The following is a 20414-nucleotide window of genomic DNA, read 5'->3' as shown; positions in this document are numbered from 1 at the left end:
GTGTGTGTGTGCTGGCCTGCGGGACCTCTCTGGTGGATCCATACTGTTCTGCGGATGGTGAGTCCCCTGAAAACCCACATCAAACCAGGCTGCAGACTCATGGTTATGATTTTAAGTGTTACTCTATCTCAAAAATGCCTGTTTCTGCTGTCATTTTTATGCCATTGTCATCCTATCATCATCCTACTGTGGATGTTTCCAAACTATCATGTCACCGATGTGATTCTACCATTGTTGCCTCTGCAGGTTCTACAGGTGTGGCGGTTTCCATAGTCATTCTCTCATGTTTCTACTCTCACCAGTCATTCTGCAGTGTTTCTACTAAGGCCATTTACAAAATTATGGTTTCTGAGAGGCTTCTAATATCATTCTGCTGATTCAGCATCTTCCCATTGTGGTTTCTATTGTCCTTCTACTCCAGGCCTCTGCTGACACTCTTAGTAGTTGTTGTCTTCTCTTCCCTCTTCCACCACAGTTAGTTATCAAATCGCCATGCTTCCTCCCCCTGTAAGCCAATTATGTTGACAGAGCTTGACTGACTGAGCTTCAGTAATCTGTATGTGTGTGTGTACACTGTATGTGTGTGTGTTTGCGTAAGAGAGCGGGTGTAAGAGAGACAGCAAGGCAGTGTGCAGTAGTAGCAGTTGTAAACCATGCAGTATGGAATTAAAGGAAGACGCAAATGACAGTCAAATGATCCAGTGATGAGTCAATTCATCTTTGATTTCAGGTATGCATTAAATATAATCTGTAGGCATCTATATGTGGTTCTAAAAAAAAATACCATTGATGTGTTTCTTATCAAATGGCTACACATTTATATTTTTATCTGTGCAGATTTAGAAAGCAGAAATTTGTGATTTGGATCATTAACCTAGTAGTTAATTCTATTACATTTATCTGAATTTCTACACTGGACTATAAATGTGGTTTGGTAAAGTGAATGACTAATACTATATCCTCCCATAGCAACTACTACAGAGCTGCTGTTGAGCAAGGCACTTAATTCTCAAATACTGCAGAAGAGCTGCTTGATAGCCAGCAATAGGAGATTTGGATGTGACGAGAAAATATATTAAAACACACTCACACACACACAGACAGACACACACACACACACTGGGGACTTTAAAATCACTGAACTACAGCAGCAACATCATGCAGTGACCCCATTTGTCCTCTAGAGGGAGACACCTCATCACTACTGCACTGCCACATCCGAATCCAAGGTCCCCCCAATACGAAACGGACAGCTCGTTAAACCAATCACATCTCAGTATCTGATACAGTAACCTCTCTGAGCCAATTAGAACCGACCGAAAGATGTTTTTCACTGTATCGGGCGGGCCTCGAGTATGATGGACAAGCTCGCTTTGAGCTCTGGCCAGATTTTCGGTGTGGACTACTGGAGTTGAGATTTTTGGAGGCAGTGAGAGTGGGACGCATTTTTTGGAGGGGGATAGAGTGAGAAGCCACGTTTGGGAAAGTTTAATTTACACATCGCTGGAAAATACACCAGGTAACGTTTAATTTAACCAATTTAAACCACGTGATCACTACCATCAGCGACTGCAGCTGTTTCGATTCTTTTTGAACATTTCTTGAGAAGTAAACAGTCGATGCTTCGCGTTAAATGGATCGGTCCTCCGCCTGCTTTTCAGCTCACGTTGCTAATGAACAACCGCCGTAGTAGCAGCTTTCTAAAATGGTCAAGGGAGCAGCAAAGCCTCCCAGTGAAATCCGCTACTCGCCGTTGCAGTCATACCTTCGATGCAAACGTTTCATGGCGCCTGTCTTTCATACTATCCTCATTATTTTAACATACACAGTGCTGTTTCGTCGCCACGACTGGTTTTGTTCGCCTAGAATCAAAAATTCGTCGAAATGTTTAACGCTGAATCAATGTGTGTGTTTAAAATCCATCTTTGCCACCTGAAAAGACCCCGTTACTGGTGTTTGCATCTCTCTTTGTAGTGGCTAACGTTAGGTGACTCTGCTGCTTAACGGTAACGGTAACGTTTGGCGGTTGGTTATTTTAAATATCTTAACGTAAACGTTACGTCGATAACCAAAGATAACAGTCGTTTTTTGGGGGACAACGGTGTACATTTCCCGTGGCAGTACATCTGTTTTGTGCAGCTAGCCGTGTTTGAAGACCAAGTGGTTGTCACTACACACATGAAGCTGTTGAAAAACATGATATCATGTCGACTCGGTTTTGTCTGTTGTGCAATCCCCGTGTTTAGGAGGTAGCCACTTCCCTCAACTGTTAGCAGTGCCATATGGTCGTTTGTACACATGGGTTTATTATTTTGAAAGCAGTGATATAGTTTTGCAAAGCTGTCTGGGAAATGCAGTTTGGGTTTTGTTGATGGTTTTGTGTAGTGGACTCACGTCACTATTTGTGAGCACTCCGTGATTGTATTACGGATGGGTGCGTCCAGTGATGTTGCTGTAAGAAGAAGGTGGGCCAATTAACCTCCATGTGAAGTAGAGGCAATGATTCTTGAGAACAGCATTGGCAGTAATTAGATATATTTTCATTGAATTAGACCAGCTATGTGGGGGAGGTGCTGTTTTTCATACTTTGCATGGTACATTTCTATTGCAAAGGCTCACAAATAATTTAAAAAGGTTGGTAGACTGCTTGTTAGCTGTAAGGTTTTGCCCCCCTACTGAACCGCTGTTTCTGTCTGAATAGAATTACTGCCTCATTACTATTGCAATTATTTGTCTACTTACAAAAACTGCTGTACTTGACCTTTAGTATGGTAAATACTACTGCTTTTCTAAAATGGCAACTCTGACCACAGCTGCTTACACTATGAATAATCATATGTGACATACATTTTGAAATTGATTCCGTCTTTTATTGTGATCATGGTTTAATCGTGATGTCAAGACATGCATTTGTTGCTAGAAATATGAGCTATAATTGTGAAATGTAGGTCTCTGTTGTGAACATGTCAGTGTGTGTGTGTGTGTGTGTGCATGCATGCATGTGTGTATGTGTGTGCGTGTGTGTGTGTTTCCTAGCAAATCCATAGAAGCCATACATTGTTTGACAGATGGCAAGGGGCTCAACAAGTTCACAGACAGGATAGACAGGCAGACAAGCAGACTGACAAGCAAGGTAACAAGTTGACAGATGCATTCAACTCAGCTGAGGATTTTGCTGACGTGTAGCACATCAGTAGGTGTGTTTACGTCATTTCATTCAACCCTCATCTTTACTTTCCCATTTGCCACCTTCAAACTTAAGGCAGACCCCCACCTCACCCTTGCACTTCACCATGTCTTTATGTTGTCTGCCCCTGTGCAATTATATGAGCTTTTGGCAGTCTTGAAAGTCAGTGATTCATGTCTGCTGCAGCATTACACAGTTGAGAATAACTCACACAGACAGACACCCTAAGATTAGGGCAGCAGGCAGTACACCTGTGCTATTAACAACCACCTTCTAAATCTAACCCTGACGTTGGTTGTGTGTGTGTCTGGCCAACTACTCATCACTTTAATCAGCACAACTTAGCTTTAGTGTCTTCTGGGTGGGAAGGGGGGTAGTTTGGTGAGGGCAGTGGGGGGAGAGACACAAGGGTTATCAGTTGGAGAAAGAGAAGAGAGAAACCACATTACCTTACCACCCTATTGTTAATTCATTTTATGGACAACGGTGGTGGATGTGTGTCTTTCTGTAGCTTTGGCAGGTTGTGTGAATAAGATGGACAAGACAGAGCTGTCTGCACAAACTTCATCCCAGCTGGAGATGTCACCGCCCAAAGTTCTCTAAGAGCCTAAGGGAATCGCTGTGAAATTGATAAATTATATTACCAAGTTATCCACCCATTCACCCAGCCAGTTCCAGCTGGCTTAGCACTTGCTGCAATAATGAGAGGATGAGATTTGGAGCTAACCCTCCCAGTCATTTTTATGGAGATTTCTGTTTTCCTGGTTATTTTTTGTTTTCAGTTATTTTCTGCTTTTGATCTTGCACTGATTATGTTCCTGCTATTGCAGTAGACTGTTGGCTAGGCCTGTATCATAAATTTATGTATATTCAGTCCACATGACTATTTGTGAGGCATGACTGCCTAAATGTAGTAGGTCTAACTCTATAGACCAGTGGCTTTGAAAATGGGGTTCTGGGATGCCTTTCACAAACTTTTCAACACAAAAAAATCAAATGTCAGGCCAGCATCATTGATCTAACATATATATAATTTTAATGATTGTAAATATAGTTTTATAATTTTCAGGTAATTTTTTGGCTAATTTCTGGTGTATGTGTTTATTTTATGTGTATTTTCTGATCATTCCCTTTTTTTTAAGACTAATGTGCCGGTTATTTTTTGCTGATTTGCAACTTGCCTTATTTCCCATATTTTTAAAAGAAAGAACATGAATTTGCTGTGGTTTCAAAGGTTTATTTTTTTGGACATTGCTATGACACAAAAATATGGGATTGTGTTTTAATCTCACCAGTTTGAATGTGTTTGTCAAATGTGACACCTTCACAATTTCATAATTAAGACAAGCGAAAATATATTTTCATATCAGTGTCCTATGGGCAAAATGACTTCAGGTGGGGGTCTGGGATTTAATTCAAGTCAGCTCGGGGTCCAGAACATGAAAAAGTTTGATAGCCCCTGCTCTTAACTGTGTCTATTGTTCAGTACTTACCCTGGGGAAGGTCATCAGGTTATGGCCAGAACAATTTGACACTTTTTTTTTTTTTTAAATCTTATGAATAGCCAAATTGAATGAAGGCTTTTTAAAACCTATTTTGGAGTGTCTGGGATCTGCTTGTCATGGAATAAATGTAAACAGACAGTAAATTTTCTTGGTCTGAAGAGGAAGCTACAAGGGGAAGCTGGTGCTGAACGAGTCTACATCCCGCTGGCCTGTCTTTCCTGCTCAGCTCTTCTCCGTGTGTAGTGTATCTATAATCTGTGCTGCCATATTCATTCTCAGACTCTCAGGATGCGTGGAACAGTGGGACTCTGTGAGCTGGCTCTGTCAAAGCCACTAATGAGAAGCCTTAATTGGTTGTTCTGGTGGGAGAATCTCCTCATTAAAAGTAGCTGGAACTAACACTAGGCTAACCAGAAGGATTGCATTAACTTTTTTCCTCTTAACATTATTGGTGTCATGCAGAAACATTATATTTATAAAACTTTGGATGTCAGTGAGTGTATTTTATAACTTTTGGAATGCACTGACAGTGGCTTGGTCCCAGTGTAATGCAACTTTATCTAGATGTCTCAGATAATGTCAGCTGCAGTGCAAATTGAAGATGACAGAAAAAAGCTGGATGTCTGTAGGATGTCAGCAATATTCACCCTATGATGAAAAGGCATCTCCGCAGAAGACATGTTGATGATAGAGAACAGATCTTGTGAGTCAGTGTGTTTGAATGTGTGTTCTGTGATATAATGTGACTTATTACAGCGGAGTTACTTATTAGGACATTAGCTAGTCCCATCAGTCCCTACTTTGTTCTTGCTACTGAAAAAAATACCAGGAAAACACAGTGACATGCACATACACACACCTTTTAGTTTTAACCTGACTGTCACCTTTGGACATTTCTGGAGGAGGCAAGCTGGGAAGAGACAGACAAAGAGGAGGAGTGACAGAAGCAGAAAGAGAGATTGCGAGGAAAAAGAGAAACAAAAGCAAGGATGAAGTGAGTGAGAGACAGAGGAGGGGGCAGAGATAGAGTGTGAAAGACTGAATAAGAGTGACAGAGAGAGAGCAAGATATTGCCTAACCATTCGGAAAGGCTATGGGAACATCCGTGTGTGTGTGTGTGTGTGTGTGTGTGTGTGTGTGTGTGTGTGTGTGTGTGTGTGTGTGTGTGTGTGTGTGTGTGTGTGTGTGTGTGTGTGTGTGTGTGTGTGTGTGTGTGTGTGTGTGTGTGTTTCATTCTGACCCTGTCTCTTCAGCAGAACACATCACATCAGCTCGCACACATAGATAACCCATTTGTCCCACATACACTGTCCAGACCACAGACCTTGAATGGAGTAGAACAGTCTTTCCATTCAAATCAGCATATCAGGATGGCAGCCATTTTTATGTGTATCGTTGCTATGGTACTAGGCTAGCCTCCATATAAACCATCTTCAGGCAAGTTGCAACTCACTGAGATGAGAGGTTCTGTAGCAAGGACTTAAGCAGTGGAAAGATGTCTAGCCTTTCAGCCGGTGTGAGTCGTTTAAAGTTAACAGACAGTTCTCAGTTCAGCTAAACTATAAAAGTTAGTAGTATTTATGGGTTATATTAATTAAAACGTATGTTTAATGAACTTACCAGCTAGGTTTGTTAGTTTGCAGATGTTGACTGGGTGAGTTAATAAGAGAGTCACAGTTTTGCTAATGTTATGCAAACCTCATACAACACACAGAGATTCAGATGTTCACCATTAGGGCTGTACAATTAATCCAAACTGCAATATAAATGATTGCAGTATCCATATTGCTACCCCTGCAATTTTTGATAAAGGTTAAATGTGACAATATACCATGATAAATGAAGTATTGTGGCACTACAGGGATGCCCTGGCCAACAAATCACACTCTCTGGATGTAAACAAAACAAAACAAAACTAAGCATGAAGGTTTGGTACAAACCCCAGCAAGATTCACAGAATAATCAAAGTGTCAAAATAATCATGGTGTGATCTTTTTTTTAATGTTTGACACACTTTGCAGCCATGCTGACACAGCACAGCAAATTGCTATTGTAAATTTATTCTGTACCAGCCAAATGACACATCAGACCCCTACAATGACTGCTCTGCTCCATTCATGTTCTGTGCTCCAGACTGATAGTGTGGGAGGGGAGGTGGTTGGACATGCCTTTGAGTTTCAATGATTACTGCTGACATTGTTAGAAAAGTGAAGCATGTATGAATAACCCCTCTCTCCTCCTCTGACCAGGTGTCACAGATATCTCTTGGTGAACGATAACTAAAAATATAAGTTATCCACAGAGTTTTCAGCTTGGCAATGTTTGTAGTAACAATGAGACAGTCACAGCTACTAATGGGCATATTTTACAGCGTGGCAGTCAGCCGTGACCAGCGAGTATTAGCCTCTAGCTTTCAATGCTGGCACCGCAGGACCGGCATTCACGCAGAGAAGATCAGAGAGGCATGGATGAATGGAAACTGTAATGCTATGTTCAGCTTATTACTGCCGCAGGGAGAGTTAAGGAAGGAGGGGTAGAGGAGGACTGAGAGAGTGAAACAGGGAAAGAGAAAGTGGGAATAGAGATGTAGAACAGGGATTTTCAAACCTTTTCATGTTCTGGATTCACAAGTTGACTTTCAAGAAGCTCTAGACTCCCATTTTCCCATTTGAAATGATATTGCCCCCTTGCTGCTGAATTTTGTATTCATGTATTTTTGCAATTTCTGTTTTAATTTATTATTGTTGTTCTAATTATCATTATTTCTTTTTTAAGCTAATGCTCTCAGTATTTTTTTTTTTGGCAACATTGCTTATCACCATTCTTTTCCATGCTCTTGGATGAAAGGAGCATATCGTTCAAGTATTTTAACAAGGAATTTAATAGAGTTGAACAGAATAGAGTAGAACTTGTAAACATTGTTGAACCACGGGGTTTAGTATGTTTTGTTGTTGAATAGGAGAGTGTAGAGGACAATTGAATTTCCTTGTGTTGAAGAGTAGCGTTTTTAGCAGAGAGAGGACAGGCCACCTCTCCCCCAGCGAGTGTCCTGCTCTGAAAGAACCGATAGAATGAAAGAGAGAAAGCAAGCAAGGGTGCAGTCCTGTGGCGTTGGCAGGGGGCCAGACATAGTTAAAAACAGATTAATCAGCACAGGGTCACATTCTCACAGAGGGACTGAATGGAGCAGGCTCGGACCCGGCAGATCCTTCATCTGTTAAAAGCTCAATCTGAGGGAGCAATGCAAGGGCATCTTAACACAGTTTGCAACAACAGAAAAATGGCTAACATTGTGCCTTAAATGTTGACATCTGATCCAAAACCATTTTATAAAAAGCCTTTCAAAAAGGCATAGAGTATTAAAGTGTATATACAGATTTGGGGTATTTCAGTTTTTTTCCCATTTGGGTTTTTGGGAGGATGTGTGGAATCCTTTATTTTCTCTTTGTTCATTTATGCATTCATTTTCACTCTTCATTTTCATTTTCACTTGCTGAATTAATTCATTCAGTTATTTGGACTGTGTAAAAAAAGTCAATGAGAGGAGAAAAGGGGAGAAGGGGAGTGGAAGGGAGTCAATACCAGGAGTAGGGAGACAAAGATGGAGGGATGAAAGGAGGAAAAGGAAGTGAAAGGTGAGAGGAAGCAAGGGCAAGGAGGTTGGAAGGGAATGGAGGGGAATGGACACAAACTTTTGGCAACACATTTAGTGTTGCCAAAAGTTAGGCATTAGTGTTGGAGAAATTCCCAGGGTTGTAAAGAAGTTAAAAGGAGGGTGAACCTTGTGAACCCATATGGAAGGGTTATCAGGTGTGTGTGTATGTGTGTATGTGTGTATGTGTATGTGTGTGTGTGTGTGTGTGTGTGTGTGTGTGTGTGTGTGTGTGTGTGTGTGTTAGGAAAACAGGGAGAGAACGGTCAGAGAACTCTAGTGTTTGGAGAGGACAAGAATAAGATGATTCTATGGATGTTTTGCATGCTGTCATGTCCTGTTTACATTATGATAATACAGAGACTTGTTCCTCATCAAACTGGAGCATGGAGAGTGAGAGAGAAATGAGGCTCAAAAATGGGAAATGAAGACATAGACATGGAGGAGGGCAAGCAGTTGCTTCATTAGTGGACTTTGTGTTTCTTGATTAGGGATCAGGGGTCTTTGGCCTTGGATTGGCTGATACCAGGAGTCTGAAGAATCCAACTGGCCATGTCACTGACCTAACCTGCTGCCTGGGATGAGCAGGGGTTTACTGTGTATGTCACGTAATGGTGTGTGTGTGTTTGTGTTCCAACTTCGTGAACCACATGTCCTCATAAAGACTGTAATCTTCCAAAAATGAAGCTGTTTTGATGGTCCTCACAAGCGGAAATTATTATTTTAGGGATGAGGGTAAAGGGTCATGGTGATGTATTTAGTGGTCAGGAAATTAATGTATGTCAGCTCTGTGTGTGTGTATGTGTACTGTTCTGCACTGTATGTGCTGTAACTGGGGCTGCACTGCTCCACCAATGGAGAGCAAGTCAATGTATGGAGGAGATACAAAAAAAAAAACTCTTAAAGGGTGACATCCCATGTGATTGAGCGTATGGAGAAAAAGATCCAAGGCACTCTGACAAGTGAATAATAACTGTTTAACAATTTAATAAAGGCATTTTATTTGTTTATCGTCAAAGTGACATAGATCAATTTCTCCATTCTCCATATTTTCAGATTTCTCTCCTTTTAGAGAGTTTAGGAGTTTTTTGTGTGTCTCCGTTGTGATTGCCCGTCCTGAAGAGCACCTGATTAATCTAATCCTGTGTTTTACTCTACATTCCAGTGCAGTCCTCCCCATTTTTTGTTTTTCAACAAGTCAAATTATGTTTTCTGACCCAGACATAGGGTGCATATTAATAAAGAAATGCAATTAACATCTTTCATAGTATTAATGTTATCAAGCAACATGTGCAATTTTAGTAGATTTGTAGTAGTCTATGTTGACATCAACACACCTCCACATTCCTCTTGTGAATAAGAGAGTCATCAGTTACCCAAAATTTGATGTTCATCAGCCCACTTTGTATTATACATAATATTTTGCTGGCGCATGGTTCTCATCATCAGACTAAACGACTGCACACTTTTCTGTTGGCTTTTACTATAGCTGAGGAATAGCTTTTGTTTAGGTCATAAAAAGTTATATAAAAAGATGTTTGATAAAAAGAAAACAGGAAATGGACAAATCAGTTTTGGATAGAGAGTGACTGTGAGGCTCTCGGTCAGTGACTTCTTATTCACACATCTGCTCTGTCCACCATACCAGAGGGATAGCATGTTTTTCAGTTCACCTTCATCAATTTTACAAAGCCTCCCTGCCATCTTAGCCAGTCAGCAACACTAACAAGCTTTGATGCCCATGAAGTAATTTGCTTTGCTAAGACACCTGTTGTTTCCCCCCTCTATGGGATGTCCGTTGGCATGGCAACACCACACCCACCAGTGTTGGAGCAACCATCATGTTGACTTGGGCGTTTTCTCGCTCTCTCTCTGTTTTTTTCACTCACTCAGGCTCACACACACACATTCTCCCTCGCCAGCTAATGCTTGCTTTCTTCCTCTCCGTTTTCATCTTTTTCCACTCCCTCTCACATAGAGTAAACTGTATCGCCTCTCATGTGCATGTGCACTTGTGTGATCCACCTATTCATTCTCTCTCTTTTCCTCTCATACTCTCTCTCACACACAGACACACACACTCACACAGACAGGGCACTTGCGGCTGACTGCCCTAATCGTTGAATAGGGGAGTTTAGCAGTTAACAATAGTAGTTATGAGCTGACCCATTATTCTCAGAAAAACAGAGAGAGAGAGTGAGATGAATAGAATATTGTAAGTTGGTTTGGCTGAGAGCTTTAGCTAAATGCCAGAAATGTTAAACAAGAATAGTACAACATGACATCAATAATAGTACTCATGAATTAGAATACATAATGTTGCTGCTGGAGACTAGAGTTGAAAAGAGTAAAACTTCAAAGAAGCTTTCACGACAAATGGACTTTATAGCAGACTAGAATGGTAGAGTTAAATTGGGTGTCTTTGTGTCACTAAATAGGTGCATTTTGCAAGAGTCAATAGTAGTTACAAGTTGACTTGAGACTGAAGGCATCACTTGTGAGCTGACCTTTTTATCTGCAAAGACACAAGCAGCTCAAACTTACACTATTTTTCTTGTTTGACTGCAGTTTTAAACAGCTGGAATACACTGTTTCCAGGAGAAGAAGTGTGGAAAATTAGATATATCTGTGAACAGAGACAGATGAGGAGTAAGAAGAGGAGATGGACGGACAGGCAGGCAGGCAGGCAGACAGACAGACAAATATACACAGGGATAATCCTGTGTGTAATCCTCAATTTGAGTGTCAGAGGGCAGTGTAAGGGGCAGGGATGTTCACAATTTTAACACCAAAACTGTGTGTGTGTGTGTGTGTGTGTGTGTGTGTGTGTGTGTGTGTGTATGTATATGTGAGATAGAGAGAGAGAGCAAACCAGAGTGTATGTGAGGTCGAATGTGACTTTAGGGAAAAGCTCATATCAGAGTGTGTGTACTATTTCTGCGTATGGTGTGTTTGTTAATGTGACTGATTTTTGTCTGCGTACTTTTCATTATGCGCTTGTGAACACGTGCCTGTCGTGTGTGTGTGTGTGTGTGTGTGTGTGTGTGTGTGTGTGTGTGTGGGAGAGTATATTTATGTGTGTTGGTCTCTCTGTGCATGTGTGCATGTGTCACAGCATGACAGATGGACTTGATAGTACAAGGGAACCAGCACGGATTATTATTCTGCACTGTGTGTGGTTGGGTGTATGTGTGCGTGTGTGTAGTCATGCACTGTCATTTCAAAAACAAACTTGGCCTCAGAAGCTGTCACTGTCAGATTGTGGTGAGGTTAGAAAGCTGTTAGATGGTGAATCAGTTAGCTGCAAATATTTGTTGAAGTGTAGTTAAAATCAAGCTTGTCCTTTTTGTGTGTGTGTATTGGGGGATTTTAGCTATGATATCATTACATTACATATTGGGTGTGGGCAGTATTTGTGTGTGTGTGTGTGTGTGTGTGTGTGTGTGTGTGTGTGTGTGTGTGTGTGTGTGTGTGTGTGCATGTGCATTCATGTCAGTGGTGCGTGAGGAGCAAACAGCTGCTTTCTACTGCTAATACACTTGACTGGGTCCACCCTACATAGACATACACACACACATACACAGAGAGATAACACCCATGCCCCTGGATAATGTTATTTCTAATGTTATGAAATTCTGACACCAGTTAATACTTCCTCACTCATTTTTACTTTCTCTTTTTCTGTCTCTGTCTTCACACACACACACACACACACACACACACACACACACACACACACACACACACACACACACACACACACACACACACACACACACTCACACACTCACACACTCACACAGACTCACTGTCAGGTTATTAGCCTTTTCTTGTGGGTGTGGTACATCAGTCTGAGGGTAAGAAGAGAGGAGGGAGAGAGGCAAATGGAGTTGCCATAGTAACTGTAGTTCCTCCATGTAATATCAGCTGTACGTGTTGTAGTTTGACATGCTTTTAGTCACGGTCATAATCTCTATTGTTATCTCTATGCTTGCCTAGTAATCTGTATTTTTGCTGCGGTAATCTCATGTCTCCACAGGGATTTATTGTTGTAGTCTATGAATGCCATTGCCATGGCAACCAGCCCCTCCCCTGTCTGCCCCCCTAACTCTACCTCACAGAATGGGACTGGTGGGTATGAGTTTCAACTCTTTTGCTTTTTTCTTTCAGTCACTTTGAGATCCTCATTGCTGCAAAGAGAGAGAGAAGCAGCACATACTGAGTATTTCTGTAAGTGTGTGTTTTGTTATGTGCAAATCTGAGGGGTAAAAAGTATAATGCTCCTCCTGTGAGTGTACATTCAGACAAATGGACATATGGACATGGATCGCAGAATGGACAGTCAGTCTGTGTGTATATGAAAGTCAGGTGTGCTTTTCTGCTTTTGCCTGCTGATCAAAATTACATCAGTGGCATCTTTGATGGAGGTACAAGTCCTTTTAACACATTTTTCCAAAAATCATCCAAGCCCTTCTGGCGGGCATGATGGTTAGAGAGGGGTTTCATTATCCTGTCAGGAAGTGTCTGCCCTACTAAAGTGTCCTTGAGCAAGACACTGAATCCCTACCAGCTCCAGGACTCTTGCATGCGTTCTGAACCTGGGTTCTGACCTCTCGGTAAAAGGGGCAAACTACTGGAGAATTTCCCAAGATCAGTAAAATCTTCTCTTCCTAATATTTTGCCATCTTAACATTGATTTAAAAAAAAAAAAAAAAAGATCCCTTTACACCTGTCCTCTGCTTATTTCATTTGTCTTTTCATTGCACTACTCTCTTTCTGCGGTCACAGGACTATTATGGCATTATGGGTTGGACCTTTGCACTCCTTGATATTGGATGCTTGTAAACATAATGATTTAGGAATTTCAGCTTCACTTGCTGTTTCATCAATTGGAAGTAATTCTGGATGTCAAATGTCAGATTATTCTAGGCTTCATACTGACTTATTGTTGAATTTGCCTGAAAATCATCCGACATCTAAAATGTAAAAGCCACATATTGGAGTAACAGTAAGAGAGGGGATTAACAGATAGCGTGGCTGGATAGATAGAATGAAGAGATGAAAGTGAAGTGGTTTCCATGCTAGTGTCCACAGATGAATGGAGGAATGAAGCACAAGTGTGATTTCCATGCTCACGATTAGTCTCTTTTCTGTCACACTTACAGTGGGTGGGGTCTCTCTCTCTGTCTTTCTCTCTTTCTCTCTCTCTCTCTCTCTCCTTCTCTCTCTCTCCTCTCTCTCTATCTGCCTGTCACTCTACCTTTCTCCCATTTAACTGCCCCCCCACTGCCCTTCAATTTTCTGCCCTCATTTCTTGGAGCGCTGGTCTTGAGGGAAGACGCTGAGCACCGAGGGAAAGAAGAAAGGGGAGGACAGAGGAGTGAAAATGGCAATGACAGTCTGTAGGGCAGGCATCAGCTAAGGAACAAAGCTAGGAAATGAAAGAAGGAAAAAAAGAACTAAAGAGAGGCAGAGAAAGGAAAACAAAAGTGAGAACCAACTCAGAAAGAAGACAGGAGGTATATATATATATATATATATATATATATATATATATATATATACATACATACATACATACATACATACACACACACACACACACACACACACACACACACACACACACACACACATACTCAATTTAAAGAAACAAGTAGTGGGTCAGTTGCTACATGAGGTTCCCTGGGTTATTTTGAGACAGGGTTTCTTGGTTGAGAACAGATGGATGGATTTACTGTTTTATGGACAGGCACCACTGCTAAGTTAAAGGGTCCAATCAGTGTTACTGAGCACTATATAAGTTAATGTTTCATCTGTGTTAGTTATCTTTCACTGTCTCTGTCATGCACCCATCCATCAAGTGAAACTTGGATTATAAATGGAACTGGCTGCTGTTCTGCCTTGTGTGTTAGCCCGGGAACTACTTACCGACCTTTTTTTTATGTCTCTGATACTAAAACACATACTGCTGGAGGCAGAAAATAATAAGTAATAAAATGAGAGTATGGGGGGAGGGGATGAGATAGATAGTGATCAGCTCAGTTGAGTTCAGAGTCATAAAGACACTGGTGTACTCACACCACTCAGAAATACACAAGAAAGCATACTTCATGTAATTCAATTGGCCAGACCAGCTTTACATCACAGTGTGTGTTAATCATGAATCTGCAGGGTTCTTTCTTGCTTTACTTGGATAGCTGGGTTCCTTGAACACAGTGACATGGCTGAAATAGTCAGAAACACACAGCATCAGATAGGTACTACATGGAGAATTTGCTCATGTGTATGGCAAGATGCTGTCTTGGTGCATCACCAGTACAAAAACACCTTTCATATTTTAAAAGGTGCTTTGCAGCCTCAGATTCAAGATGCAGATTAGCTGGTTCATACTTTATCATGTTTAACTTGTAGCTTTTTTATGCACAGGAAGACTTCTCTAAGATGGCTGCCACATAGTTACATAAGATGCAGATGCTGTTATAGTCATAAACTATTAAGAGTTTATATGCATAGAGCGAGGGATGTAATAATGTCAGGCCTGTTGTTCAAACGGACAGAGCAAGAGGAGGTGGGGTGGGAGTAGAGGGAGATAAAGTGAGTGGGAGATTGGAGAGGATTGAAAGGAGGCCCGGAAGAGAGGGATTGAGAGAGGGAGGGATGAGTGGAGAGGAGATTTAGTGAATGGCAAAAACGAGAAAGAGGCACCCCACGCTGGAGGGTAGTGAGAGGCAGAGTCTGAGACTAGCGAGAGATAGAAAGAAGTTTGCTGAGTTTAACAGTTGTACCAAGAGAGGCAGAGAAAGAAAGAGCTTAAAACAGGCCTAAGCAGCCGTGACGAACATCTCGCAGAAACCTGTTCACTGCTGCCAGTACACACTCACTCTCTCTCTTACAAACACAGAGACTCACATAGCTGAGAACGCTGCTGCTCAATGGGCTACCTCTCACTGACTGAGAGCAGCACTAAGAGTAGTGACACATGTTTTGATGACTGCTTTAAAGAGGAATACATGAGGCATGGACTGAATCCATCGCCTATTTCCATCAAGGATTGGCTGCATGTGATAACAATTAGATGACAGGAGAATGTACACTAATCCTACTCTGCTTCAGTTACTATGACTGTCTAATGAGTGTCCACGCCTGTTATTTCAGTGTTTACAAGCTGTTTTTTGTGAACTGCACTACCTGCCCAGAAGGGGTTTCCCTGTGTTGTGCCAAAAGTTCAGTCAGCAAAATATCATGTTAATGACATTACTATATTAATATATATTTATATCTGTATATACATATAAACAATTACAAATAGCACAAATGAAATAATGACATGAAAACAACAGTCAAACAAGAATAAAAGGCTAGACGTCATTAAAACTGTCTATAAGAGGGTGAATATATATTTGATTGCATGGCAGTCAGGACAAAATTTTAATGACATAACGTCTAAGCTTTTGAAAACATGATCTCTAGTTGCTGTTGTGTGAAGACCGTAGAACTCAATCTCTAGCCTCTTATCTTTCTGTTTAATAAACTGAAAGATTACATGCTGCTCTGTGCTGATTATGCATCAGGATGCTAAAGACGCAATTCAAAACCCTTACCCATTTCAGTATTGCATGGGTTGATAATACAAATTCAAAGAGCACAAGCCTGCACTTGCTAACTTCTCACACCTTGTGTTAAGATGCAGTGTTTTTATCTGATGTGTGTTCTGTTTGTTGCACAATATAAAGATTGTAAATGAAGGCCTGTTAAGGCAAACACGGAGAAATGCGATATTCTGTTCTTGACCTTGCACTATAAAAATAAAATGAATTGAGGTCTACTAAAAGGTTTTAGACTGGTTTTTATCTGCCCATAATCTTGCAAAGTAAGGACTTTAAGCTGATATGAGGCTGCAAATAAATTATATTGTGAGTGTGAATTTGTGTGAGTGTGATTTCAGGTGTGCCACATGTGGGTATGTGTGTTTGTGTATGCCTTGGCAATTGAATCTCATGAGTCTCTCTGACACACACAAAATAATGCGACTTGCAGTTCAAGAATAGACTAAACACAAATTTCACTGTTATCACAAGCAACCAATAAGGTGAGGGCCAACATAAGTGAATTAATAATGCCTTGTGTTCTCCTAATCGACTCATCTCCTCTCCTCAGCAGCCAATCATCTATACAAACACACATATTCTCTGTGACACACACATGCACCTCCCGCCTTTGCCCCCCTCCTCTCTCTTAGCCAATCATGCGTAAGGAGACCTGTTCTATTTTTATTCCCGCCCCCTCCCTAGACAAGTCCCCCTGACTGCTCCGCTGTGTATATGTGTGTGTGCACGTACATGCATCCTCTCTTATTGAAGATGGCAGAGCAGAAAAAAGAGAGGGAGAGAATTAGGTAGGCAAAAATACAGACATAATAAATAATGGAATAAGAGGGAGAAGACAAGGGAGACGGGATGTGAATGATCGAGAAAAACAGGATGAGAGATAAGAATAGAATAGAATTGAAAGAAGATCATATCTCATCTGCAGCCAGCACTGCTGGGTGTGCAAGTCTGACAGTGGACATATATTCAAATGCACGTGAACACACACACCATGGTTGGCTGGTTGCATGTAGCCTGATGCAGGCTTGTTGTACAGGTACCCTTGCACAATCTGACCTCAATCTGCCCTCAAGACCGATGTCATTGTTATCTAGTGTCATCGATTCATTAGTGTCACGGTGAATGAGTTTCTCTGTCGTGATAGGGTGTGTGTGGACAGCGCTGTCATGGATATTTGGGTTGAAGAGTGTGGTGCGTATGTGTGTGGGTGGGTTGACCACAGCTGCAGGACAAAAAGTGTGACTCAGAGGTTAAAATTGAATCATTCACTTACTTTTTCGTTGTGTGTGTGTGCGTGTTTGTGTGGTTGTGACTGCATGTAACCAGCTGTTAAGCTGTTGACCTAGATGACACTCAACTGACCTAATTCTGATATTTTTTCTCAGATTTTGTCTTTTTGCCTTGACTGTTCATATTCATTTTGGTATGTGACCCCTGTCTGACATCAGTGTGAACAGATCTGTACCATGACCCCACATTTACAACAAGCACATGGCTGAACAACAGAAAATGTCCTTTGCACAACAGCCCGTCATCACAATTAATAAAATAGTTGTGCAGGCATGAATTTCTTGAGTACTTTGCTGTAGTAACAATGGTCTGGTGGCATTCTGTCAGCTGTTCAGGCTGAGGGCAAGAAGGCAGAAAAGGGCTTGGATTGAAGCATCTTTCCATACACCTATTAAATTTGTAACCTCCTGTCTCCCTGTCATTGTTGCTGTGATCCTCCATGGTTTGCTTTGTCTGCCACTACTGACAATCACTGTATTATGATGCTCTGACAATGATGTGCGCATGCTCATTTGGGAAAAAACACATGAATTCTGATTTGAGTGTTCACACAACCCTCACATCAGCAGGAATCAGATCATGCATGTGATTTAGGAGCACATATTCAAGTGGCCCAAATCAGAGTTGAAAATATCAAATTCAGTTGTGTTTTTTGCTGTTCACATTGGCTTAAAAAGTCAGATCTGTGTCACATTTGAAGACTTTCTGAATGCAGCCATAATGATATCCTAAACTCTGTTTCAGAGGGGTAGACAGAGAGACTGTGGAGGACTGGACAGCTACCATAAAATCCATGAGCTAACATTTTGAATGATTATGAGATCATGTGCAGTAGTGAGCCAAAGGAGCAGCATCACTGGGTTTTTCCTGGCTCAAATTGAGGCAGAGGTGGTTCCATCCTGATCATGCGCACACGTGCACGTATACCTCATCTTCAACTGGCTCAAGCAAACACTTTTTACAAGCAACGTATTTTGTGTTTTAGGAGTCTAATATAAGAAAATGACAATTATCTTGTTAAAGCATATTTTATTAAAAAAATAAATATGAATAGGAAGGTGCCCTGTTCAACATTAAATTCACTGCAAAAATTTGAAATCTTACCAAGAATATTTCTTATTTCTCGTCCAAAAAAAAAAACCAAAACTCATTACACTTAAAATTAGACAGTCGCCTAAAAAGTAACTTGTTTTTAGACCACTTTCACTTGTTTCAAGATAATTTTTCCTTGTTCCATTGGCAGTTTTTTTTTTTTTTTTTAACTTACTACAAGTTGTTTTTTGCTTGTTATAAGTAAAAAAAAAAAAAAGCCAATAGAACAAGTGAAAATTTGCTTGTAACAAGTGAAAGTGGTCTAAAAACAAACTACTTGGTGATGGGTCATTTCACAAAGCAGGTTTAGTGAAAACTCTGAGTCTATTAACCCTGAAATGAGGGACACTCTGGGCCCTATCTTGTGCCACCCGCTACCCGCTGCCACTACCCGCTACCCGCAAATTGCGGATTTAGGAACTTCCGCTATCCCTAAACGGTATCTTGTGCCACCCGCTATCCGTTATGCCGACTCCGTCATTTGCGCCTGGAGGTGTGTCCGTGGGCGTGTTTCATGCGCTATCCCTAAAGTTGCTATCTTGCGCACACACTTTAGGGATAGCGGATAGTGGGTGGTCAGGACCACCCGCTATCCGCTATCCCTAAAGGTTGGGCTGTTACGAGAGCGCACCCAGGCAGCTTCAATGCGCGCCCGACGGAGCCTCACCACGCACATGGTCGGACTGATACCGGGACGCCGCCGGAATGCACTGAGTATATTACTCATATAGACTGTTTAGAGGAAAGACTGTTTTAATTGGACACTTACGCCAGCACGTTTTATTGTTTTATCATAAGCCAGCAGCTGTGCTATATTTTAATTTTTAAATATTTATTTGCCCAATCTACCTTGTCAATAAATTAGTTTACACATAGTTCCACCTCTGCCTCTTGTGTGTCTGTGGTGTGACCCGGGGATTTTACTCAATCAGTACAATCTTGTGACACGTCCACTTGGACACATGTGGCTCCACCTCCCGAATTAACTCGCCTATAATATAATATATAATATGTATATAGCCAACTTGCTTTAGCCTCAGTAGAAGCCCTGAGAAAATCTACCTCCCTCTCTCCATCGCGGGTTTAGGATTTAGGATTTAAGATAGCGCAGCCTGCCCTTAGAGGCAATGGCACCTGGCACACTGATTGGTTTAACTGGCATAACGCCCAAAACACACCTATGCATAATATAGCGGGTAGCGCAAGTGTTTTGCGGATAGCGGGAGGTGCACAAGATAGCAACTTTTACGGGGGAACGCCTCTTCCTAAATCCTAAATCCGCAAATAACGGGTTTAGGGAGTCTGGCGCAAGAGCTGTGGTGCACGCGCTTAACTCCAGGTGAAACTACTCCGAGTTGATAAAACTAACTCAAATCAGCTGTTCTGGAACCGAAAACTCAGTTTCCTATCTCAGAGTAGATCAACTCAGAGTTCGGGGTAAGACTCGGAGTTTGTTGAACCTGCTTCGTGAAATGGACCCATGGTCTCTTATTTTAAGTGCAAGGAGATATTTTGACTAGAAAAGCCACGCAAAACCAGGATGCCGATTAACACACACACTAGCGAAGAAACCGAAACACAAAAGAAAATCCTCCAGGAAGGGAATTTCACGTCTCTTTTCTTTCTCTTTGGCAGTTTTGGCAGCGACTTCCGGTGCACTCTTGTTGATACAGCGCCACCTCATCGGCGCACTGCTGCAACTGCAGTTAAAATGACATCCATCTACCACAACGCTTGTCAGAAAATAACAGTTTTCCCGATGTCAGAGTTTTGAGAGCCTCGTAATTTTATATGCAGGAAAAACCCTGGCATCGGCTAGCTAATATAACCCTCATATGTTTTTTTTTTTTCCCGAGGGCTTGTATTTCCATTTTTTGTGAAAGTAATTTTTGCAGCCTGCTGTGCACACTTAAACAAATGTACTTTGCTTTAGGCAACCAAACAGTAGTGTTTTATTGTTGTCTTATTCTTCCCCACATGCCTTGGACTTAGGAAGGCTTTGGCCATGTAATATACCTGATAGCCATAGATTTTCTCCAGAACAATTTCCTTTGTCTGACTCATTGCCATTCTCTGTT

At 41.4% G+C, this 20414-nt stretch overlaps 1 protein-coding gene across 5 annotated transcripts in view; it reads left to right on the top strand.

Moving 5' to 3' along the window:
- The first annotated feature begins 1362 nt into the window (after nucleotides 1–1362).
- epb41l2 (erythrocyte membrane protein band 4.1 like 2) overlaps nucleotides 1363–20414 on the top strand; it is a 62111-nt gene continuing 43059 nt past the window's right edge. For all 5 annotated transcript variants that reach the window (XM_030047520.1, XM_030047519.1, XM_030047517.1 and 2 more), the window contains exon 1: nucleotides 1363–1519. The gene's annotated coding sequence lies outside the window, so the exon portion shown is untranslated. The remainder of the gene's footprint in view (nucleotides 1520–20414) is intronic.

The sequence above is a fragment of the Myripristis murdjan genome, chromosome 24 (genome assembly GCF_902150065.1).
Source record: "Myripristis murdjan chromosome 24, fMyrMur1.1, whole genome shotgun sequence".
Lineage (NCBI taxonomy): Eukaryota > Metazoa > Chordata > Actinopteri > Holocentriformes > Holocentridae > Myripristis > Myripristis murdjan.
The sequence above is the reverse complement of the archived record's forward strand: the minus strand, read 5'-3'. Positions and strand labels throughout refer to the sequence as shown.